General features: G+C 42.1%; 1 protein-coding gene across 3 annotated transcripts in view; it reads right to left on the bottom strand.

The window, feature by feature from the left end:
• Positions 1-23,211, bottom strand: part of THSD7B (thrombospondin type 1 domain containing 7B) — a 316,304-nt gene extending 293,093 nt beyond the window's left edge. For 2 of the 3 annotated variants that reach the window (XM_017830217.1, XM_017830220.1), the window contains exon 1: positions 23,127-23,211. The gene's annotated coding sequence lies outside the window, so the exon portion shown is untranslated. The remainder of the gene's footprint in view (positions 1-23,126) is intronic. The other variant, XM_017830218.1, reaches the window with a different exon arrangement.
• Between the last annotated feature and the right edge of the window lie 210 nt (positions 23,212-23,421).

The raw sequence follows: 23,421 nt of genomic DNA, 5'->3' as shown, positions 1-23,421 counted from the left end.
GATGTGGAGTTGATCTCCCCTTCTCTTTATCAGTTATTCGGGGGGGCGGGAGAGAAAGGATGGACAAGAGAGGATAAGCGAAAAGGGCAGAGCCATCGTGTTGCCTCTCGTGGTGTCTGGAACAACACATTCCCAACACATACCCATTCCTCAAAGCATCTTGGGAACAACTTCTAGGTTCATAATAAAGCTTCTGTCCCCATGTTATGGGTGAGTCCCTGCCCACTGTGAGGGGTTGGAACTGGATGGTCTTTGACATGACACAGCCTCACACCACATGTACATTTTGCTTTTCCTGAGGGCCTTGTGGGCCCACGACAATGTCCAAGGGTGCTCCAACATTTTCTGTCTAAAGCTCTGCCTTTACATCATCTATAGTGCAGATACCTGTTTAAACTAAATATATGTAGTGCTCAGCTGTGTTTTCCCTGCTACCTCCCCTTTGTCTTTACATTTTCCCCTCATCATACAAGGACTATTTCACGCATTGTGAAAGAGAATCTTTGCTTCTTCTGGTAACTATCTGCTTCAAAGCAGTCTGTAAAATTGACAAAAACACTATCATCCTGAACCATTTCAATTTGCAAGGGCTTAATACCAATTTTCACACAGACTTCTTGCACAAAAGGAGCGTTTCCTACTTTTCCTCACGTGCCTTATGGACTTTCCAAACCTCCTGGACTTCTTCACAAAAGCCAGAAGTCAGAAACAGGTCTCAGTGCACTTATATATAAAATGGCTCAGAAGAGCCCTGGTGTAGATTAACAAGGGCTCTTTCTCTGGAGCAGCAGTGGTGGGAACACACTAAAGGTATTTTTATTTAAGTCCCTTCCTTCTTTTGAATTAATTTAGCAACAGGTCACTTAACTGCCCCAAAACAGTCTTTGAGTGCAAATGCAGGGTTTTATCATTGCTCCACCACTTCAGTGCAGAACAGCAGGCCAATTAAATATTTAATACAAGAGTGCTCAATATTTAATTAGGGACAAATAGCATTCTTTGGCACTTTCCTTGAATTTGAAAACCACCTTTCCCATCGTACCTATGCATGAACGTTTAATATGACAAAGACGTATTTAAAGTTATTAGAATTTTGTTAATAACAATATTACAATTAATTAATATCCTGTCAGTGACTGCTGCACATTACTGTATTACTACTTTATAGAAGAAATGGATTAAAATAATAATTTTGCTGGCCTCAATCAAGTAGCAAGGAAAATATACTCAGCTCTTCAGGAAAATAAGGAAGAATTTTGAAACAAAACTTTAAAGATGTCATTTCATCCCTCATAGCACGATCATAGTGAAAGGTATCATTTAAAACACTTTAAATACTTATTAAATAACTAAATCTGTCATAGCACGTTTATAGTGAGAGGTATCACTGAAAAGACTTTAAATACTTATTTAATAACCGAACCTTCACATAAACTTGGTTATGTCATGGCCAGTACTAAGTATTTTGAGATTCCTATTGATTTTGCTGACAGTGCCCACCAAAGACAGCGTTCTAGATAACTGGACTCTACCATTCTAGGAGCTAAGGTGGGAATAGTCAAACCTTCAGATCAAAGACATCCATCCCAAAGGAAAAAGAAAAATTATTGCAGAAACATGGAAGCACAATTTGTGCCTCTAATACATCCCTACACCGACATGCACCAAGGGATTTCTATTCAAGTTTTGCTTTCCTTTCAGATGCAGAAAAGTAAAAGGCAAAAATCCAGAGCCTGAGACCTTGGATTAAAGCTCTCCATTGCAATGGATTCTCAAGAGTTATTCAGCTATAGAATTCCGAATTTGCAATCAGCTGTAATAAACAACATATTCTGAATTTAATTACACTTTCTACCTGCATTCCTACGTGCCCAGTGCTGTAGCAGGAGGCAATTCCACCTCAGCAATGGTAGTTTCCACCACACGAAGCTTTCACATCACAGATTGAAGCTGTTAGTGTCAGAATTCTTTGCTATTGGGCAAAAAACTTCCAAAAATTTTGATTATGCAACTAACATAAGCGATCAGCGATCTGTGGTATTTCCACCCAGAATCAGAGGATGCAGGAGCTATTTCACATCTGCTTCACCACCCTGAATTTCCAAGGATGAGTACCTGAACTTTCACTATAAAATCAAATTCAAAAAAGTTTCTGGAGGCGACATTTTTTTAATTCTAAAATAATAATCCTACACATTAAAAAAGGCAAGTAGCTAGTAAATTATCTAGTACTAACTGCAAATAAGTTATCTATTTTTCCCACATATAATTTAATAATTTATATAGCTCTAAATGAAAAAAGATGATACAGTCACGTTTGCAAATTAAAGAAATCCTGGATCTTTTGGTTTAAAGGCAAAAAACTCCCAAACCACCCGGTCTTTGTGGTTTTCATGTGTTCATGTGACATTTCCAGTTTTGGTACTTTACCCATCAGACTGTAAGGTTGGTCTGCAACTGGAATGACAGCCAGGACACCACTGCAGCCTGAGCTACCAGTCACTGCCAAGCACTTTGGAGACATCTTTTCAGCTCGGGAATCAATTATCTCCTCTGAACTCAACCTTCACAACATCAAAGACGACATTAATTTTAACACGAAATATATGTCAAATAACGTTCGTGAATCCATCATCATCATCATCGAGCAGAGTATTATCCTCATTCAAAGTCAGGTTGTTTTGAGGGAAGGATCCCTGTCAGAGGTTACCAGGATGGAGCTGTGACAGAGTAATAAGGGAACTGATTAAGAAACACCTGAAGGGAGCACCGGGTCCTTGCCAGCAGCTCTTGTGGTTGCTTCTCCTCAGAAAGAACTCTTGGGGAGCCAAGAAAAAGTGGGTTTGGCAGCAGCACTTTGTAGCCAGAAGAAATCAGGGCAGTAGCAGCTTCTCTCCAAAGCCTCAGAAGAGGGATGTGTCCTCAAATGCATGTCCTGCAAGTGTCCAGCACTGCTTCCAGCACAGTGGTCACCTAAGACATCCTTGCTGGTACCGAGCCCCAACTCCCTTAGGCTCAACTGCTCTTCCTGGTTCTGCCATCGGTGGTTTTCTTTTTATCCTACTACTTTATGTCAAAGAAGAACAATCTCAAAGTAATTGTCTGTAAAAACAATCAGCTTAAATCTGAGGTGATGGGACAAGACCTCCCAGGTCAAAGCAGTCAGTTCATCTGACCTCTGGGTTGTTTTTTTTTCAGGGAGTTTTCTCGGTTTGTTTGGGGGGGTTTGGAGTTTTATTGGTTTGTTTGTTTGTAGTTTTGTTGTAATTTGGTTTTGATTGGGTATGTGAACTAGAAAACACACTTATACCTTAATGCCTTTGGAAAGAAATAAATTATTGCCTTAAGAGCCAACATGTTGTTTATACCAGTAACTGATTAACCTTTTCTTCCCCTTTCACCCCTTAACATGGCTGGAACTTCAGACGGAAAAACATTGATTTTAATAAGTGTTAACATTTACAGAGGGATTTCTGGCTTCTGCCCATAACCACCTGCCTTAGTGGAGGTGAAGACCAATCTTCCACACTGCTGAGTAGCTCTCATTTTCTTCCATATAATCAAAGACCAATATTTAATCTCCAAAGTCCTATCATACAACCATAACTTCTTCTATTAAGGAAGGCAAGGCTGAACAAATATTCCCAACACTTGGTGGAGAAGTTTCCAATAATCCTGAGCTTCACATGGGACCTATTTTAGGCATAGCTCACTAAAACACTGCATCTCCTACACCTTCCAATCTCTCTCAGAAGATGCTCCAATTCTCAAGTTCAAAGTCTGCAGGCTTTAAAATTCTGTTTACTACCTCAAAAGGTTCCTCTGAACAATTTTATAACCTGCTGCAAGATTTGCTAAGAATCCAGATGGCATTTAGCCCACTCTGGACATTTACAGCAATTTTCCCCTTGTTTTTAAATGGACTACCATTACCAATACCTACAACCTACATATGATGCTTGTTGCCACGTAATTGTACCTGCAATTGCCTCTGCAGAGCTGAAATTTCTTTCCTGTAAATACATTATACATTATTTAATAGTATATATTGATATCAAAGTACCTATATATAGTATCCTTATAAATATATTATTAACTCACTGCTCTACAAGGGCTGGCTCCAGTTCATTCTCATCTCTACAGCTGCTGCTGCTCCAGGATTGCAGTGGTCAAACTCTAAATTGTACTAAGAAGCAACAGAAAGGAGAAGGTGGAGTGGAAACATGAGTAGACACATTCCTGAGTCAGGCAACCAACTCCTTCACGGGTGCCAGTAAGTCTCTGTAGAAGAGTAAGTATTTACACCTTAGTTTTTTTTGCCTCCAAAGCAAGAGTAAAGCAGGGCAAATGATGACAAATTAAACTAAACACAGTAACAATTCGTATCTATTAAACAGACTATGCAAATTCAGTCATACACAATGTTATCGCAGCTCATTTGTTTTAGTTACTTCAAATATTCACGTTTTAATGGAATAATTACTCAGAAATTCTGGCATATATACAAGCATATATTTAGAGGAGCTAAAGATGCAGAGAAAGAACCTTTCTGGGCTAATGTGCAGCTTGCTGCACATGTAGGAGAGCTGAAGATGTGGCTGCGGTGCCGCGTCAGGTCGGCACAGAGGGCAAAGCTCCTTCAGGGAGCACCAATTCATCAATCCAGTGACACCAGCAGCAATCCCAGCACACAACACCACCAGTCACCTTTCAGCAAATACACAGTATTGAGACATAACAGAGCTAAGTAAGTTAGAGATGCTCTGCTGAACACCGAGGGCAGTCTGCCTTGCAGGATCCTTTTCGCTACCCAGAGCATCCCTCATCTCTCTGGAATTGCTCCAAGTATATTCCACAGATCAGACAGAATATTTCCTTTTTTCTAATCAGAAAACCAGAACTATTTCCTCACCGTTGTTTCAAGAGAACAGAATTTCAGAGTCATTCTGATAAACAAAAAAATACCAAGTACTGTCAGAAAATGCATTTCTCAGATTTCCCTACTTGCCCACACTGTGATGTTGGCTGTAATTCTGGAAATGGAGCTACTACTGCAAAAAAAAAAAAACAAACCAAACTTTCAAGGCTAGTCAAATGACACATATTTCTAATGTAAAAAACATTTCCCTCATAGCAACAATAACTTCAGACCAACCTCACTGGGGCAATTTCAAAGTAAGCAGGAGAATACCACAGCAGAAGACCCACAAGACAGCAAGAGGGTGAAAAGGAAGATAAAAGTCTATTCCTACTTTCCTTTAATTTGCTATCAGTTATCCTTATAGTTTCATCTGCCTCAGGAAAACAGATTTTATTTGTTATTAATTATAAATTATTATTTAATTTTGAAACAATTACAAAAGTTTGAACTTTGTTCCATTTTAAAAAGTGGATGTTTTTAAGGGATCTTTCTTTTTTTACTAATAAGCTGAAATGTTGAGCATCTTCACACTGGCAGTGCTTTCCCACGCTCTGGGAGTATGGAAAGGTTACAGAACATAGCCATGAGCTAACTTTGAAACCCAGAGAGGTACCAGGCCATACACACAGGCCTTCCCTTCACAGGAATATCAACATGGGTGAGTGAGTCTTTACACAGTACGGAGAACAAAAATCAAAACTGCACATCAGAGAACTCTGTCCCTCCCAAGTACTTTTTATTATTAACACACAGAGTCCAGTCCCACCACGATGCACTTGTTATCCTCTAGTCAGTACCACAAAGGATTTGAGGGTTTCCAACCTATGGGCTGTGGTGGAGACAGGACAAGGCATGGGAGGAAGGCTTGTCATACCTTCAGAAGAAAATAAAAATTCCACTTAGTCTTATTTCCAATCATTCTGCAGAAATGTTAAAGGCCTTTGCAAAGATACTTTTTTGCTATCTTTTTAAAGCTCCATTAGCACATATATCTCCACCTGAGGCACTCACCAGGGTACATGATTTGTCATCCCTAAGTACTGCCAGGCACTAGGGACGATAAGCAACTCTGAACATGGAGTCCAGCAGCAGGGCCTTAAAGAACTCAAGTTTAACACAGGGGGAAAAAAGAGACACAAAAAGACTCAAGCACAACGAGTATTTCTACATTTAAATGTACAATTATTTACTGCAAACCAGTAACACCAGTCTTGGCTGCAGAACCCACAAGCTCCCTTGTGCTCAAGCCTTTTAGGCCACATTAACTCAGCTTTAAACCAAAACCGACTGCCTTCGAGTGCTGCAAAACTAAATCAATCACTGACTGACTGGTGAGGAGGTCCTGATTTATAGTGTGCCTGAGCTGACCTGAAGTAAGTGACAGCTCTGACTAAAACAGAGGATCAGTGAAGCCACAGATTAAGCTCTGTTTCAATAGAAACTTTACACAGGCAAGAAGATACTTTAAAAGCTCAGGCTGTGATCCTGTGAATTGTTTAAGAAAAGAATATGAAAATCTGGAATATCAAAATAATAATATTAATGGCTGGAAGCAGATTCTACTTAGGCTTTTTCATTTCTGCTTAAATTCTTTCAAGGCATGTTGACAGTCTATTTTCCAGTTCCACTGCTTCTATACAGTGAAAAATTTATTTAAAGCGAAGTACAGGACCACCGGCTTTTGCATTCCCATTAAAGTCTCCAAGAAACCTCACACCAACTTCGGTGGGTTTCAACATTTTCCTGTTTCGCATTTCCTCTTTTGGATGTGCTCATGGAAAGAAGCAACGAGGGGGAAAAAGGGGTGCAGAGACTGCGAAGTGAGAGAAGCTGTTAGCTCAGTGAAAGGTTTCCACTTGTGACTGTATTTTATATGCATTTGCCCAACAGAAACTAAACTTTGTTACCAAAATTTTTCATTAGAATAAGATATCCATGTGTTACAGCTTGTTAGAGGTTACATGGAGTGGGTCAGTCACACCATGTCAGGTACCTGTCGTTGTGACGTGGTCTCAGTCAAGGATCAGTAATGAGCAAGGCTTATTTTAAGTATTTATATCTGGTTTCATAGTTCCTACACAGCATGGTCCAAGGAGACACCTTACACTGAGTTAGTCAACAAGTCACTGAAGAGATGTAGAAGGGTTTTATCCTTCACTGAAGAGGGAGCACTTGACCCCCACCACAACAACAGAGGCTCCAGCACATCACGCAGACAAACCATTCCAGTGTAATCTTTCCAAAGGAAGCAAAGAGTTTCTCCCATTTCTCCATCCAGGATTTCACTACTTCAAATTTTGTAGATAAATGACTGATTGCATTTTGCCTTAACTGTTTTGAACTGAGCATGATCTTGAGTTATCTGGAGAGAAACAACCATTTCTCTTTCAGCAACAGCAGATCCATTGAGCGAGGGCAGCCATGACTTGGCAAGAGGTGCCACAGCTCACCCAAGTTTTCCAGAGCATGGAAAGGCAAAACAGTCCCAACTGGAGCTGCCAAGGTCGAGGGATTCCTCACAACTTAAGTATCAGGATGAACAGAGAAATGTTGGCAACCAGAAAAGTTCTCTATTACAGAAAACAAAATACTGGAAAGTGCATTTGACTCCTGAGCATCCCCAGGGAATTTATTACAGCATCTTGCTGAAATGAAACACCAACACTGGCTTCCCGAAAAGCAAACGTAACTTTTTTTCCCCCAATCTCTTTAGACATTTCTTGTATTTCTCTCCCACTATTTTCCTATTGGCAACCCCACTTCTTTAAGTGAACCAAAGCCATCATCCCTTATTCAAGTATTTTCACAAACCGTGCTTGCTCTCATGGCACCTATCAAGTGTAATGTTAATGACTGTGGGGAGATCGAGTTTATCTTTTGGTCTTCAAGCACGTAGTTCATCATTCAAACTTTGTACTATTGGACTATAGTTAAATGTTATCTGAAATCCACAGTTCTCTAATTTACTTCCTTTTCTCTCTCCTCTTTCTCTGTGCGTGGTTTTCTCTTGGGAAAATGCAAGTTCTTACAGATTAAGCTTCCCTATTTAAAACTGAATACAGTGTCTTATACTCTGGGTACTGCTCAAAGGCAAAGCAAGTATTCCAAATTTTGTCATCTGGGGCAAAAAAAAAAAAAAGGAAGCACGTTAAAAATCATTTTTAATTTATACTTTTGGGCCTGGGCCCTTCTAGGGGTCAATCATTTCACTTCTCCTGCAGAGTGGCTGCAGTAAGGCAGAAATAGCAATGGTGGAATTCTCCCCTCCAGTCCAGCAGTGCATCTTAAGTCAAGGTTTCCTAACAACAACTTCTGTGAGAATTAGGACATTTTGGAATGTGAACTACATCTGTTAGCAGGATTTGTCTTCCACAGAGGGAAACAAAGGAAGTTATTAGATTCCATATATCTTCAACTGCCTCATACAAGGCAATTTTTCTCAGTCACAACTTTTAGGATTTTTTAAGTGTGTGTGTCCCCACACTAAAACATACAGAAAAGTATAACATATATCCCATTCATATATGTCAGGAGATCATAACCTATGCTTTTCCCAGGATACTCCAGGACTCTACACACCTGTTATGACAAACACTTTTTGCTCTTCTCTTCATTCTCCTTTTCCCAACTTTCCGACGTCACCACCGCACTCACCCAGGACTCCCTGTTGCAGCGAAGCCCCAAAGCTCCCCGGAGCCAAACTCTGCAAGGCTGCACAGACTCCGTGCATGGAGCTCAAACTCAGCTCCCAGCCTTTCAAGCACTCCACACCAATCTGCTGTGTTGTTCAGCAATCTGTGCTTCCCCCAAGGCTGAATGCAGAAAGAAAGCTCCCTCCGTAATCCTTCCTCGCGGAAGCAGATGCCACGGCACCTCAAAGCACAGAGGATTACATCAAGTGCACGGCTCTCCACTGCAAAGCATATGTACAGACAACTCAAAATACACTGATACAGGTTTTAGGGAGATCAAGAGCAACTGTGAAGATGGGAAGGAACCAAAAATCCCTAATATCTTCTTTTCCATTCTGCTAACAGGATTTTTTTTTCTTGTTTCCTAGTACTGCTCTACGACAAACAAATGAGAATCCATCAAAATCTTTCATTAAACCATGCAAAGCATAAAAGACACTGTATGAAAATGCTAAAACAGCATAACAAATGAAAACAGTAACAACTTCCTCAGTTACAGCACAGTCACTCAAAACTCAGTTACATTAACCTTTACTTCATGCAAGAAAATTCCACTTGGAGCAGTCTGAATACCCCCTTCTATGCTGATGGCCCCCGGGTTACTGTGAGATACACACAGAATCATTTAGGTTGGAAAAGTCCTTTAATTAAACTCAAGATCAAGAATTTACGAAGTAATCAGGATATGGAAACAGAAATAAGATATTTTTCATCTCAGTAGGATCAACGGGTACATTTTTTTATAAACATTTACAAGCTAATGACTGGAGACTCTCTAGTTTCTGCCTCCCCAGAAAGTTTCAAGTATTTTAAGAACACAAGTAAGGTTTCACTCGTTACTCTAAATTATCAGTTAGAAAGGAGATTGAAGTCTATTTTCTAATGTTCCTTTTCTTGATCTCGCAATGGCTCATAAACGTGGCTTTACTAGAAGAATTTTGGGTTTGACCTCACATCAGATCAAACCTTTCTCTTACTTCTGTCTGTACAATTTTGAGGAATAAGGACAAAAAGAGCATTATCAAATAAAAAAAAATGCTGTCACAGCAAAAATAAAAAATTCATAACGAACTGTAGAGACCTATTGTGGCTTTTTGGTGCTTAAACCCAGAAGGATTTTCTCATTTATTAACACCCTATCCTTGTTCAACAGCATACTAATGAAGTTAATCCAAAGGCTAAATTTCAATTATGAATCACAGAACCCCATCTCTGCTCCCTGATTGCTCAGATAATCTGAATTAAGCCTTCTATACGAAGCACAATGGCTGACTGCAGATAAAAGTTCCCAAACATCAAAAATATTCAGTCCAGAAGGTAAAAATCTGACAAACACCTGTTTTCACATCCATTTGATAACTCTCTGGCAAAGTAATGATTTCTAGTAACTTGACAGGCTGCTCACTCACCTAAAATACGCTGCACAGGCTTGAACAATAAAAGGAACTGCAAATGCTTAAATCTCTCAGGCTTACAGCCAAGACAAAGTCTTCAGCCAGAGTAAAAAAGGGTTTCCATTTGCTAAAATAATTTAGGAGAAAACGTTTTCCTCTTGAGTACCTACGGTGCATTTGTCCTGGAACAAAACCCCAGAGAGCCGCCAAGGAAAACCAAGATCGGCGAGCGGCTGCATCGCTTGGCTATTAATATGCACAACTACAGACCAAAATGTGGTGTTTCATGACGTGTCAGCGCAGCTCAAATGAGGAGCTGGAGCTGCAGAACTAGAAAAAAAAAAACAAAATATGAGTAATAACAACGACCTGGATCATTTGCTTCCAATTGCTTCTGCAAACAGAAGAGTGATGACGCTCACAAGAACACCAAACCGTGCTCTCTCCCATCTGAAAGAGTGATAGGGAGGAAACGTTGCATCTGCTTTTTAACAAGACAATAAAGAGAAGCTGAACCGCCAGCCTTCAGCTTTTAGCTGACAGAACAAGGCACAGAAGGACTGTTGGCTTCTGATGGGAGCCCAAGGAGCAAGAAGGAACCAGAAGACAGAAAGCCATGAGTTCCACCTTAGAGCAAACCCGGGTCAAAGAAACCAAAACCTTCCAAATGATCTCTCAGAAGTGTTTTCACCATGAACGGCATATGATTTCCAGACAATGTAACAACTCTACGGTCAATCCCTTCATTTGTCACGGAGAGGGAAACACAGAAAGAGTAAATGCACCATAACCAACCATTATCTGACCATTCCTGGGAGTAAAAAATTCAGAGGAGATTTTGTCCCAAACCTAGGACCAAGTAGTGATGAACTCCTGCTTTACACACACCTATCAGCTCCTTTTCACACTCCAAGAATCAAGCTCCCAGACAGGGAGAAGACTGCCAAGCCTTGCTGCCATTCCACAGCACTAGAACACACGTCAGGCATATTCAACTACTTATTCACCGAGTAGCAAAGACTTTTCTTTCCTCTTTCAGTTAGACCAAGTCCAACATATGCATCCACACCTTCACAGCAGCCACGGCACTACTGAAGGTTTCTACTGTTCCAAAACATAAATATTAATCCCTTCAGTTCTTCGATTCCTGCCTCAGTCTACTGGTACCTCTTTTCATTGCCTTTTTTCTTCCAGTACATGTCACCCAGTGGGAAGTTATCAGCGCCCAGATGATCCTCAGATCCTAAAAATAAATTCTTATCATTAGCACAAACAAACAAACAAAAAAAAAATTTTTTTTTCCCCAGGTGGTCAAGATGTTCATAATATTCTCTGTTTTGGAAATATTGATTACTACAGCACTGATACACAGATGCAAAACCATTTAGCAACTACATCCTTCCCAAGCACAAAATCTTCTCATTGTCAAATACCACATGAGGGTTTTGCTTTTGTGTTTGACTGGATGCTGTGCAAGTTTTCCTCTGTGCCTTAGTCCTTAAATGAGCTGTTTCTCAGCAACACACTCTCACTTGTCAGACTGAGCACCAGGCACGTATGTATATGCTTAGCAATATGCTTGGTGGAACTTGTCATTCATAGTTTTTACCGAAATACATCTTAATTGAGTAGCAGCATTACACCACAAATGAGCCAGAAAAAAAGGCCAGCAATAATGACAGACCACTAGAAATAATCTGTTGCCTTCTGGGTAAACTGCTCAACGCTAAAACTTATTATCTGCAAAAGCACCTTTTGAATCACTTTTGTTTTGCCCTGTGGAATACCTTAATGTTTCCATCGGTAATAAAATTTCTGGCTTGCAATACTGCCCTCGTCTATAACACTGCAAGAGAAGGGAAGGGAAACACAGAACCGCTGTTATTATTAAACCTTTAAGTTACAGAGTTAATTCCAGTTAAACACTTTTATCTGTTGCACTGCTTATATGAAGTGGATTTTTTTTTTTTCCAGAAGGAAATCTAATTTTTTGCACCCCGGCGTCGAACAACTCCATGGCCATCCATATCTGCACCGGCTCCACTGGTGCTACAAGTAATCTGTTAAGCAGCACATGCCCAGCTGGGGACTGTAATTAGGGTGCAAACTGCCATACAATCCCTTTGCCAGATTGATGAAGGAGACCTCTTACAAGGTGATCCAGAAGGCAGTGTTGAGACCATTAATCATTTGTCCGTCGAGGGGAATACAAAAAGCTCTGCCACCAAGAACATTACACTGCAAAAGTGTCTTGACAAAACTAACTCCTAAAAAAACTAGTGAAGTTTTAATTAAAAGGTCAGACATAAGGTACTGTATTATTTTTAAAAGTCTGAGATAAGTTCACATGGAAAAAAGCTTTACTCAGATGCCAGACAGAATCCGACACTCCTGCTTTGCTACTCCTTTTAAACACTTGATCAGCTCGGAGGGGTTTTAGCTCTGCAAGCAGCATCCCCAGATAGCAAACAAATGTAACAGTAATCTACACAGCAAGCTTAAATACACTGCCAGGCTGCCAATATTTCAACCTGCAACTATTTGTTTTCAGGGATTTGAATCCACAGAAGATGCAAGTATTTTCTACAGTGTATAATTGCAGATATTGCTAGCACAAAAATTCACTCTACAGGGAGAACACCAGATCTGGAACACCTGCCTAACAGGGTTTCATTGTCCATCCTAAGCATGTAAGTCTTGGCTCTGCCAATATCAACTAATTTTTTTTTCATAGGCTTACTACAATGAAATACCTCAAGTGCTTAAAGTTGAGTTTAAGTGTTTCCCTTCTTCACTGTTATATGATCCAAGAAGCAAGCTCACATTGTCCTTAGAGAACTCATGAAACTACCAAGAGACAAAAATGCAAAAATCAAGATCCCTTATGTAGTCTAAGGGTACATTGCAAGAGTTTGAAGTATTTTTTCTTTGGAAACAACTTTTGAGCCTTCAACCTCATGTTTCACTTACCACACCATCCAAGATCATCAGAAGTTTCTCAGCTACATCCACCAGCTTCACGTGCCCTCCACCTGAGCCCAGCCTAAGGAGAGCCAGCCCGGCAGGGTAAAGGAGGAGGGTCCTTCTAGAGGTCAATCATTTCACTTCTCCTACAGAGTGGTTGCAGTAAGGCAGAAATAGCAACAGTGCAATTTGCTAAAATTGCAATTTGCACAATGGTGCTCCCTTCCCCACCTTGGAATTATCTGGAATTTAACAGCATTGCCTCAGAGACTTGTGCTGTTTCAAAAGCAATCAAAATCCGTCCTATACAACTATCTTCCAGACTAACAGAAAATAAATTTCCCTGTAGAATGTGCAATAGGGAGGAAACATAATCCAAACACATCATTACATTGTCCAACAGGATTTGCTTACAAACTCTAAAACTACCCCAGCGAAGGCAAGCTGCTAGTAACTCAGACAAAAGAGCAATCAGCAGTACTCTTTTTTTTTTAACTGAAAAAGCCAAATCTAAATCCTTCTCCACAGATCATCAAGAAGCATATATGTAATCAAGAGAAGAAAAAAAAATCTGCCACCTGTAGCTATGAAGTTAAAACAATTTAAATATTTAAAAAGCATTCTTGTTTGCAAATTATAATAAATTCCCCACAAGTATTCTCATTCCCTAGAGACAAGACAATTTTTCCTAAAGGATGCAGCGAGGGAGGCAAAGAGTAGTGAAGGCATCTCGGGAGTGAGGAAAACCAACAAAATTTTTAGCATCAAGCATTTTTTACAATGAGGACTCCTTTGCAAATCTAACTGTAGACACAACAAAGCTTTTTATTTGTTTCTTCAACACTGGGAAGTTTCGATTTCCAAAATTCTTCCTTGCATGAATAAGCATGTAAGCAGTCTTCTGAATATGTGAGTGAGAGAAGGAAAGAAGAAATAGCTTCATTATCATTATACAGAATCTTACAGGCAGCTGTGAAAACCCAAGTTTCTTAAAAATTATTGTCATGATGAAAAAAGCATAATCCATTTCAACAGCAAGTTCCATCATGTGCCACTGATTCCTTCAATATTTACATTGTTCCACGACAGCCTGAACTAACAATAAGAGCTCAGCAACACAGTGCATAAGATAATTCATATATTCTAAGGCACCACATCTTTTTTGACCAGTCAGTAACATTAAACCATCACCTAAGAGAACGGAGCATAACTTCCAAAGACAACAGTTCAAACCTGAAGATTACAAAACAGAAAATTAAGTGTGGCATCATTTGCTGAAAAGCTGTGATGAAAACCTAGCAGAGATTCAAAAAAAAAAAAAGTTTTAAAAATTAAAACCAGTTCTCTATACTGGATGGCCCAAGGCAATCCCTTGTGCACTGCAACATCCAACCCTGCTGTTAGTGTTTCTTGAGGCTTGGCCCTGCACAACGGGATAGAAAGCATTGAACACAGCACACAGCTGAAGCCACACTGCAGTGCTTCAGACACCAAGTTAACACCCAAGTTAACAGGATTTTGATCTTATTTTGGAGTAGTAACGGGGAAAACCTGCCCCACCTCCTCTGTTTGAGTCTTGCTGTATTATCACTTACTGGCATTAATATTGCTCTCCTCCTTAGGCAAGCCCTGAAAGACTCTGATCCTTTATATCCTTTAAAGGGAGCAATTAATGCTGCTATTCAAAGTTTCTGACCTTTAACTCTCAGTCCCAGTAGTGTTATTCAGATTTTCCTTTTCAAGTTTAGCAGAAAATAGTAACTATCTGCGTTTTCCTAAAGCAGACAGGCATTAACACCAACCTCAAATTGGAGTCCATTTTGGAAAAGTAATTCCCAAATTTTACACCTCCAAATGTGCTCCTCTGCAGGATTAGATGCTTTACAAACTCTGCCCTTCCAAATTACTTCAGGTTCTGCCTTCCAGAGGTATTTTGGCAAATGACTTTGAAAATGTTTTCATATCTTATCCTTTCTGCATTAAGTTTTGCATCCCATTCTGCATTCCCCCCCCATCATCCTCTGCAGGAGGATGACTATTGCTATGATTATTTTCAGTGAAGCCACAGTCCCAACTTCCATATTCTTTATTCCTGCTAAACACCACTTCCCACTCAACTTTCCTGCCCCACTTCCTCTCCCACAGCTTCTTACTCAGCTGCCCTGTTGCTTATTTGAGGAATATTTACAAGAAGCATCTCAGAATCAAAATAATATATCTACTACTTGTTGTCTTCATCTAATTTGTATTTTTAAACTGTCAGCCACAGAGGCTGATTTGACACCCAGAAAACCAAGAGAGCATATCATGTTTGTAACTGCCCCTCTCTCAAATAAAAAAAATCAAATCTGATAATTCCAGCCCATCAATACCTTTCTGCTTTAAACCTTTCCTGATAAGAAAGTCTTTACAGCTCATCTGGAAGATTGACAAGCTGGTATTTCTCCAGACCCAGAGAAAGGGCATTGTACAGCCAAGACTCTTTCAAATAGCCAGGGAAAAAGTTACTCCTATTCAAACAGGGATCAAGACAGGCTCAGCCAGAGCTGCACAGGGAAGGGGCAATCAACCTGACAGTAAACATAATTAGTGTTATACTTCCTGCCAAAATTAGACATGATATAAGCAGATATACAAACAAATTTGACATGATATATTACCAGCGATATTCCTAAATATATAAAAGGAGTAGAGGATTGGCTTTTTGAAGGGTGGGAGTAGGGGTTTACATATTTTGAGGCAAAAAAACAAATCCTGACATGCCTCCATCACTTCTGTCTCCATCCTGTTTGTTCATTAAAGTTTCTCCTCTCCTTTCTAGTTCCTATTTCCATCACAGTCAGAGTGACACAAAACATCCTTTTTTTTATCGCAGCTCACTAAAATCAAAGTTGGATCATATCTCTTTCTCATGTCTTTTCTTCCCTCTTTGTCATTCAGAAGCTCCAAGCCATTTGCTGTCTGACCACATTTACAGTCTGAGTCCATTCCTCAACACCAGCTCACTTCCTTGCCTCTCCACTCTCCACTGGCACTCACCAAAACTCCTTCCCCTCATTTCACAGCTCCATTACAAATTGCCACCATCTCCTTACCAGCACTCACACAACCCTTCTCCCTGGTCCCAACACCAATTTTCATCATCTTTGCAGACTTTTTAGTATGAGCAATTTCCTATTATTTTAAACACATTCTACTGGTTCCCCTTCTATAAACCACTCTTTCTTTGTCAACTTGCAAAGCTTCTCTCTATCTGCTCATTCAAAGGTTTGCTTCACTGCAACACTGTCCCAATCCTGTTTTTCTTGATCATTTGGTGTGAGACCAAACACCTCACATTCATTTCACTCATCCCTGCGTTCAGCAAAAGAAGACAGAATAATAAACTACTGCCACAACCTCTGCAAAGAAATCCTCCCTTACCAAATTCCACACTCAAGCTCCAGAGATACCAAAAAGAAATCCAGAACTGAAGATTAACAAAAGCCTCAGAAAATAACTTATTTGAGAGCTACTCTATCCAATGTATATCTTTAATAGAATCATAGAATGGTTTGTGTTGGAAGGGACCTTAAAGATCATCTCATCCCAACCCCCTGCCACAGGCAGGGACACCTTCCACTAGACCAGGTTGCTCTTAGCCCTGTCCAGCCCAGTCTTAATACCCAATTTAGACTTGATACTGAAGAAAAAGAGAGAATCATTCCCAGCTCCACACCAAGGAAGTAACAGGAAGACAACAATCTGCAATTATCTCAGAGCTGGACCTGGACGTGATTGGGCTTCTCTGTTAAATGGAATAAAATATTAAAAAAAAAAAAGAAAACATCAAAAAAATCCACACACACCCCACACCTCCTTTCCCAACAGAAAAAAGAACTGAACTAGAACTGAATCCTTATTTTCTTTTTGCTTCTGCTATAAAACAATACTAAAGCTTTCATTTAAAGTCAGCCAAGTTTTATTCCCGAAAAATTATGGCTTCATCTGGGGGAAATTTAGCCTTCTGCTTATTTTGTTTCAATTTCTGTTTTGACACAGAATTTTACTTAAAAATACATTACAATGTTTAGAGAAATTCACCAAGTTCCCAAATCACGTGACTTCTGAAGCAGTGACCTTTCACTACCAACATGTCCTCTGGGGACCAAACTTGTGTCCTCCCTGCCTGGAAGCTCTGGTTGCTCCATTTTCTGCAGCACCTGAACTTGGCACTAAAGTACTTGAGTTAGAAAAAAAATCTAGGCTGGGCAGAGGTATTTATGACTTTTTTTGATGGAAAGTTTAAAAATTACTTTACCCCAAGAAATAAGTCTTTAACTGGACTTGTCTTTGCTATTGCAGCAAACACTGAGCATATTGCTGTTCATCTCCTGACAAATGACTCTCTGGGAGAATACAAATCATCCGTGCTGAGCTTCAGCAAGGCTCTGGAACAGAGCTCTGTTTCAACCCACCAGAGACAAAAAGCCAGCCACAAAACAGACTCCATCCCAGTGGAAAGCCTCCCTTGCTCATAAACACGAGTTTTAATCCCATTCATTAATGGCTGAACTGCACTCACCTTTATTGTGCTACATCTTCAGGTCGCTTCTCCATCCATTACAGTTTGTGCTGTGGGTGTATTCTCTGTTTTATTAACTGCAATTTAATTCAGTGCATATTCCCACACAGGACGGGTGATTTTCCTGACTGTTTCAAAACATTTCACAAGATGGAGCACAGATAAATTTTTAAACAGCAAAACAAGACACACACAGATTGAAAAAAAAAAAAAAAAGAAACATAAGAGGGAATCCTCCTGCGTGTTTCTGTAGGGATGGGTTTGTAAAATAAAGTTTGCCATAACTGTCAAGCCTCCCACCACCTAAGTCTTTTCTTCATGAATGAAAACCATACACTAAAAACTGGTGGTCCAAAACTGTACATCATTGCTGGAGATAGTGGCAATCACAAAGACCACTGCTAGCTCCTGTGCTAAAGGCATCTATCATGTGTATCTGAAATTAATTACAGATTCTTAAATATTTGCAGCCTACAGTTCTCAAAAGTGTCTCAAAAGACTTATGTTAATGTCCAGGATCATTACCCCCACAATGCAGTACCCTCGACAGTTCTGCCCTGCCCTCTACTATCTACTCAGATCAATTTTGCAATGAAAACCCTGCAATTCAGTTAAAATAGTTAAATTCAGTTAAATTCAGTTAAAAGCAAAGATAAAAATCTATCACAAGACTCAATACCACTGTCCTATTGTACACATATAAAAACATTATGTTTTTTTAATATAAATACTTACATATCCCACAATGTGCTGTGGCAAGTTCTGCTCTCCACAAAGCCCTGCAGAGCAGGCAGCAGACAGAACCCCACACTGCTCTCACCACGTGCTGAAACAAGGCCAGTGTGAATTACAAGCTATTGTGGAAGATGGATCAGAAACAGCCACAATTACACCTAATGACTGAGGAGATTGTTTCATTTATCTTTCCTCGGGAAGGCCACACCAGCCTGACAGAGCCAAATGGCACGTGGTGTCTTTCTGTACATTCCTGGCAACCTAAAGACCGACAAGGAGTCCCCCCTCACCCCTAGCAAGGCTGGCACCAGAACTCTGCCACATGAACTTAGGCATTCTCCAACCTTCCAAAAACAGCTGTCCACTACCAGAACATCCCTTTCCTGCATAAACACATTTTCTGTTTAAGCAACTGAGTCAGTAAGGCTACTATTTCTCCACTTTCTAATAGTTTTTAAGTAGTTATAAATGTTTATTTCACTTATAAAACCTTTTATTTTCCCTCTCTCCTGGGTCACGCTACCCTTTCAGGTCACATCACCTCAGCTGAAACACTTTTCATACTTTCCTGCACTGCAACTGGGCTTGCACATTCTGGTTTTTATTTGCTTTCTTGGTGGTCCCTGAACCTCTTTCCTCACCCATTCCATGCACTTTCTCAAAACAGCTGCCTGCTCACTGACTGCAGGTGAGGTAGAAAACAAAGTTGCTACCTTATTTTCAGACACAAATATGAGCATAAGCAAGACGAGACTCCAGAGAAAAAAAAAAAAAAAAGAGAACGACCAAAAATCTTTGGCAAAAAAAAAAAAATAGATTTTGTTTCAATCAGAACAAAAGCTTAACAAACAAAAATCATAACAGAAAAGAAGCGCAACTAAGAGCATTCCCAACACAAACGATGCAGCATGTCCTTAATACTGGAGTGTTTTAACTAAATACAGCAGAAGTACAAAGGAATGCCTAAAGATGATTCAATAACGAGGCATTCAAAGCAGAAAGAGCATTACCAGCATGTTCAGGGCAAGCTTGCTAGTCCGAAGCACAGTATATTTTTGTTCTTGTGGTTAAAGCCAGACTGCAGACAGTGAGCACTTGTGCTTAGACACAGAAGTAAGGTAAGACAGTCTATCAGTGACTCAGGCTGGACCTCTGCAGAGTCACAGAGTGAGCAGAGAAACCTGCCTTCCTTGCAGAGTTTCTGGTTTTAAATGACCCACACAACTCTCATCCTCCGGCACAAATTCCTGGGTTTTATTTTTTCACACGAACACTACTTTATTTTGCCTGTGGCCCTTTATCTGCTTCCCCTACCACAATACCCACTTCATCACCACTCTGGAAGCAGCTTTGGCTGTGGTGGGATGCCCAGCTTCCAGAAGGAGCATAGTGAGCAGGGTTCAGCATTCTCAGCACCATCCTGGCCTCACCTGGCAATCACACCCTCATTTCACACCACACCCTCCCATTTACTCTGCTCTACATGATCCTCAGGCAAATAACAGGAAAGGTGGAATGCTATCTCAGTAAAGAGTCAACACTTTCAAAGTTTAGGCAAAGAGCTGGAGTGATATTTGGGCAAAACCTCACGGTGTGGAAGGACCCAGAACACACAGAGCAACACACCACAACAGCACAGAGAGTGCTGGCCGTGCAGTCTGATCTTACCCTGAAACTCCAGTACAACGAGGCATGCCAGCCCACATACAGGTTCTCAAGTTTTCTGGTTTACAAGCAAACCACACAAGCCGTCACCCGTAGGCAGCTCCAGCAGCATTCCCGATCCTCAGCCCCGCTGGTAACACCGGAGCCTGTGAACTGCTGCCAGGACAAGACGACTTTTCATTTTCTATTTCATTAACAAACCACAGAGCAGCTCTGTTTCGTGAAAACAATGCTTTTTTCTCACCATACTGAAACAAAACCCCCGAGGTTCAACAAAGGTCCTGCAAATTGACAACCTAGACACACACTTTACTAACACACTTCAGGGCAATCCATCAGGACAGTTTCCCTCACGTACAAAAATGCCCCAAGAAGTTCCCAAAGCCGCCTCTGCGTCAGGTGGCTCCAGCAGACAGACCTCTGCCTTCCCCCCCTCCAGCCCATCAATAGCATCAAGCCCAGCTCAGCACACCCCATTAAAGCACAGCATATACCTTTAATGGAGAATGAAGAACTTACCTCCCTGGACAACAGCCTGGAGGCATTTCCATCACCTCTTTAATCTGCAACAGCATCCCTGTTGCTCAGCTTTCAGAATCCCTTTAGGTTAAGGTATGGGAGTGCCAGCAGCGTTGCAGGGCAGGGAAGCAGAGCAGACACAGGTGCTCGTGGTGTCAGTGCAGCACTGTCAACTCAGGGTAATTTATTTTTTGGTATTTTTCTTATCCCACTCTTTGCTTACAGCCTGCACAGCCAGACAAGCTCAGTTGCCTTGGACACCTGGATGAAACCGTTCACATCACAGCACATCTTCCACCAGGACCACTCTGCCCACCTACCAACAGAACAGGGACATCAAAAGCTTCCAAAGTGCAACCACCACCTGGGTTTTCCACTCCCCAAAACCACTCTCGCATCACCACCTCTGTGCTGTTATTCAGCACTGAGCTTGGCACAGAATACTTGCAGCACCTGGCATGGTTCACCCGCTCCAGCTCAGGCTCCTCTACCAGCCCCTGGGGTAGTTAATGCTGCGCCCAAACACAAAAGGACCAAGTGTCTAAAACAGGCACGAGAGCTCTGATCATCTGTGTGAGGACGCGTAAGAGACTGAATAGTGGTTAGGGAATAAAAAAAAAAACCAACACAAATTATACTAAAGTGCAAGGAGACCCAGGGGAATCCCCACTTCCTACTCACAAACCCTGGAACTTTTGTGCCATCAAAGGCAGCTCAAAGCAGCCCAAGAGCCTCCACCAGAGCAGCGTCAGCAAACACGCGCGGGGTGATCCTTATCGGCACGGCTTTCTAGTGAGGAGACGTCCCTAGAAAGCAGTCACTACAAACACAGTTTTCCTGAATATCATTACTGATCCAGAAGTAATGAAATAGCAGATAATATGGCCCCAGGGTACAAATCAACCACCTACCCTAATGCATACAGATGGAGCTTAACAGCTCTTTTGGTCTTCCATTACCAGAGCGAAATGGGATCTCTGAAACACCACAGTGGCAAAGCAGAAGAGAAAGAAGTTTACTAATGAGTGGTGTTTGCTTCTGATTCTTCAGAAAAATGCTTTTAAATCCTGCAATCTGAAAAAGAGTCTGTGTTTTCACGTATGAAGATGAGTAGACACAGCTTCCCCTCACAAAACCAAGACAAAAAAGCAGAGTGTACAATCTTCTGCTTTCCCCTGGTGTTGTAGAAAAGGCTTTGCTGAGAACACTGTCTAAATACTTTCTGCAAAAATCAACAATGAAACTTCAGTCCCATCAAAGCAAGCAGCAAAACCATCACGACTTACAGCAGCGTCGTGCTCCTCGTGTCGATGTTCGCAGCAGTTAAAGCAGTAACTTCCACAATGCTCTAAAACCAGCCCTGCAATATGTCAGGTACAGGCAGGCACAGAATCTCTCTGCTTCCATCCTTAGGGAAATTTAGCACTTAACACCACGAGCCTACTCCCTCAAAGACACCATGTTATGCATTCTGAGCTGGTCTCATCCCCACGAACCAGCCCAGCCCACACCCCAACACGCCCACACCTGTCTTCTTTGAGGAGGATGCCTGTACCAGAGCACGTCACTTTAATGCCATCTCTTTCACCTTTGATATGGCATTACTCAAATTCCACCAGAATCTTTTCAGAAACTAAAGAGTTCAATGCTCTAGTTAACCAGTTTCCTTGAAGTTTGAAGATTTTACGACGTCAGTTGAACAGCCACACAACGCACCTGCGTGACACAAGGCACTGACAACAGCAGCTATCAGCCACCTCGTCCTCTCACATGTACCTTCAGTGGTACCGAGCTCTAACAGGTATATTATCCCACTCACCTGCGCACACAACAAAGACATCCCCTGCATAACTATTTCTTCCAAAAATTACATTCTCAGAAAATCAATTCTTTAAGCTGATTTTCTGTTTTCATTAGAGGAATTAACCAACACATTTCAATTATACAAAAGAGCTGGAGGCAGCGGTCAGCAAGTACTTTTTATGACCCTCATCTATTCTTTTAAAAGCCTTCTCCAGGAACGCTCAGGCAGAGGAGTGGGAGGGAGGAGAAGGAACACGACTACAAAGTGCTCATCATATCTCCACACAAATAAAGTCCAAACTCTACACGGCTTGACCTTGAATGAACAACAACACACAAAATAAACACAAGGACGAGCACAAATTAAGAATGAACGTTCAAGGTGATGAGTGTTTAATGAAGAAGCGTATCCGCGTGCCTTGTTTAAAACCACCGACTGAAGAAACGGGCGGAGGGGAAAAGACAACTCAGACGGACCGCGATGCTGTGGCCGGGGGTGGCTGAGGAAGCGTGGGTTTAGGAGCCACCCCGCACCACGAAGAGCCCAGACCGAGCCGCGACCGCGCTGCCCGCGGCAGCCGCGATACTTTCCCGGCGGAGCGGAGTTGGCGGCGGTGCCGCATCGAGCCGCGGACGCGCTGCCCCCCGAACTTCACCTGCCTCCGGCGATGTCCGTGCCCCGCTACCCCGGCGCGCAGCACTCAGACCGGCGCTCGGGGGATGCGGGCGGCTTCCCGCCCAGCAGCGAGCCGGGAGATCCCGATCGGAGCGCTCCCAAACCCGCGACAACTTCTGCGGGTCCCTCCATCCATCCATCCCCCCCCGCACGCCCCTCCCGTAGCCGAGACCCCGGAACCCACCGGACCCACCCGCTCCCCCGGCAGCGGGGCGGCCGCACCTCCTCGGCTCCCGGTGCGCGGCATGGAGCCCGGCGCGGTGCGCTGTCGGCGGCGGGTGTGCGGGGCCGGGGCCGGCGCCGCGGGCGAGCCCGGGCGGGCGGGGCGGGACGGGCGCGCTCTCCCCGCTCGGCCCCGCGGCGCGGAGGGGCCGCGGGCGGGGCCAACATGGAGGAGGCGCGGCCGTGCCCGCCCAGCCCCGCACGCGAGCGGCGCGCGCGGCGCCCTCTGCCGGCCGAGCCTGAGGGCTCGGGGCCGGGGGCACGGC

This window comes from Lepidothrix coronata, unplaced genomic scaffold, assembly GCF_001604755.1.
Source record: "Lepidothrix coronata isolate B3197 unplaced genomic scaffold, Lepidothrix_coronata-1.0 Scaffold175, whole genome shotgun sequence".
NCBI lineage: Eukaryota > Metazoa > Chordata > Aves > Passeriformes > Pipridae > Lepidothrix > Lepidothrix coronata.
This window is presented reverse-complemented; position numbering and strand designations above follow the sequence as displayed.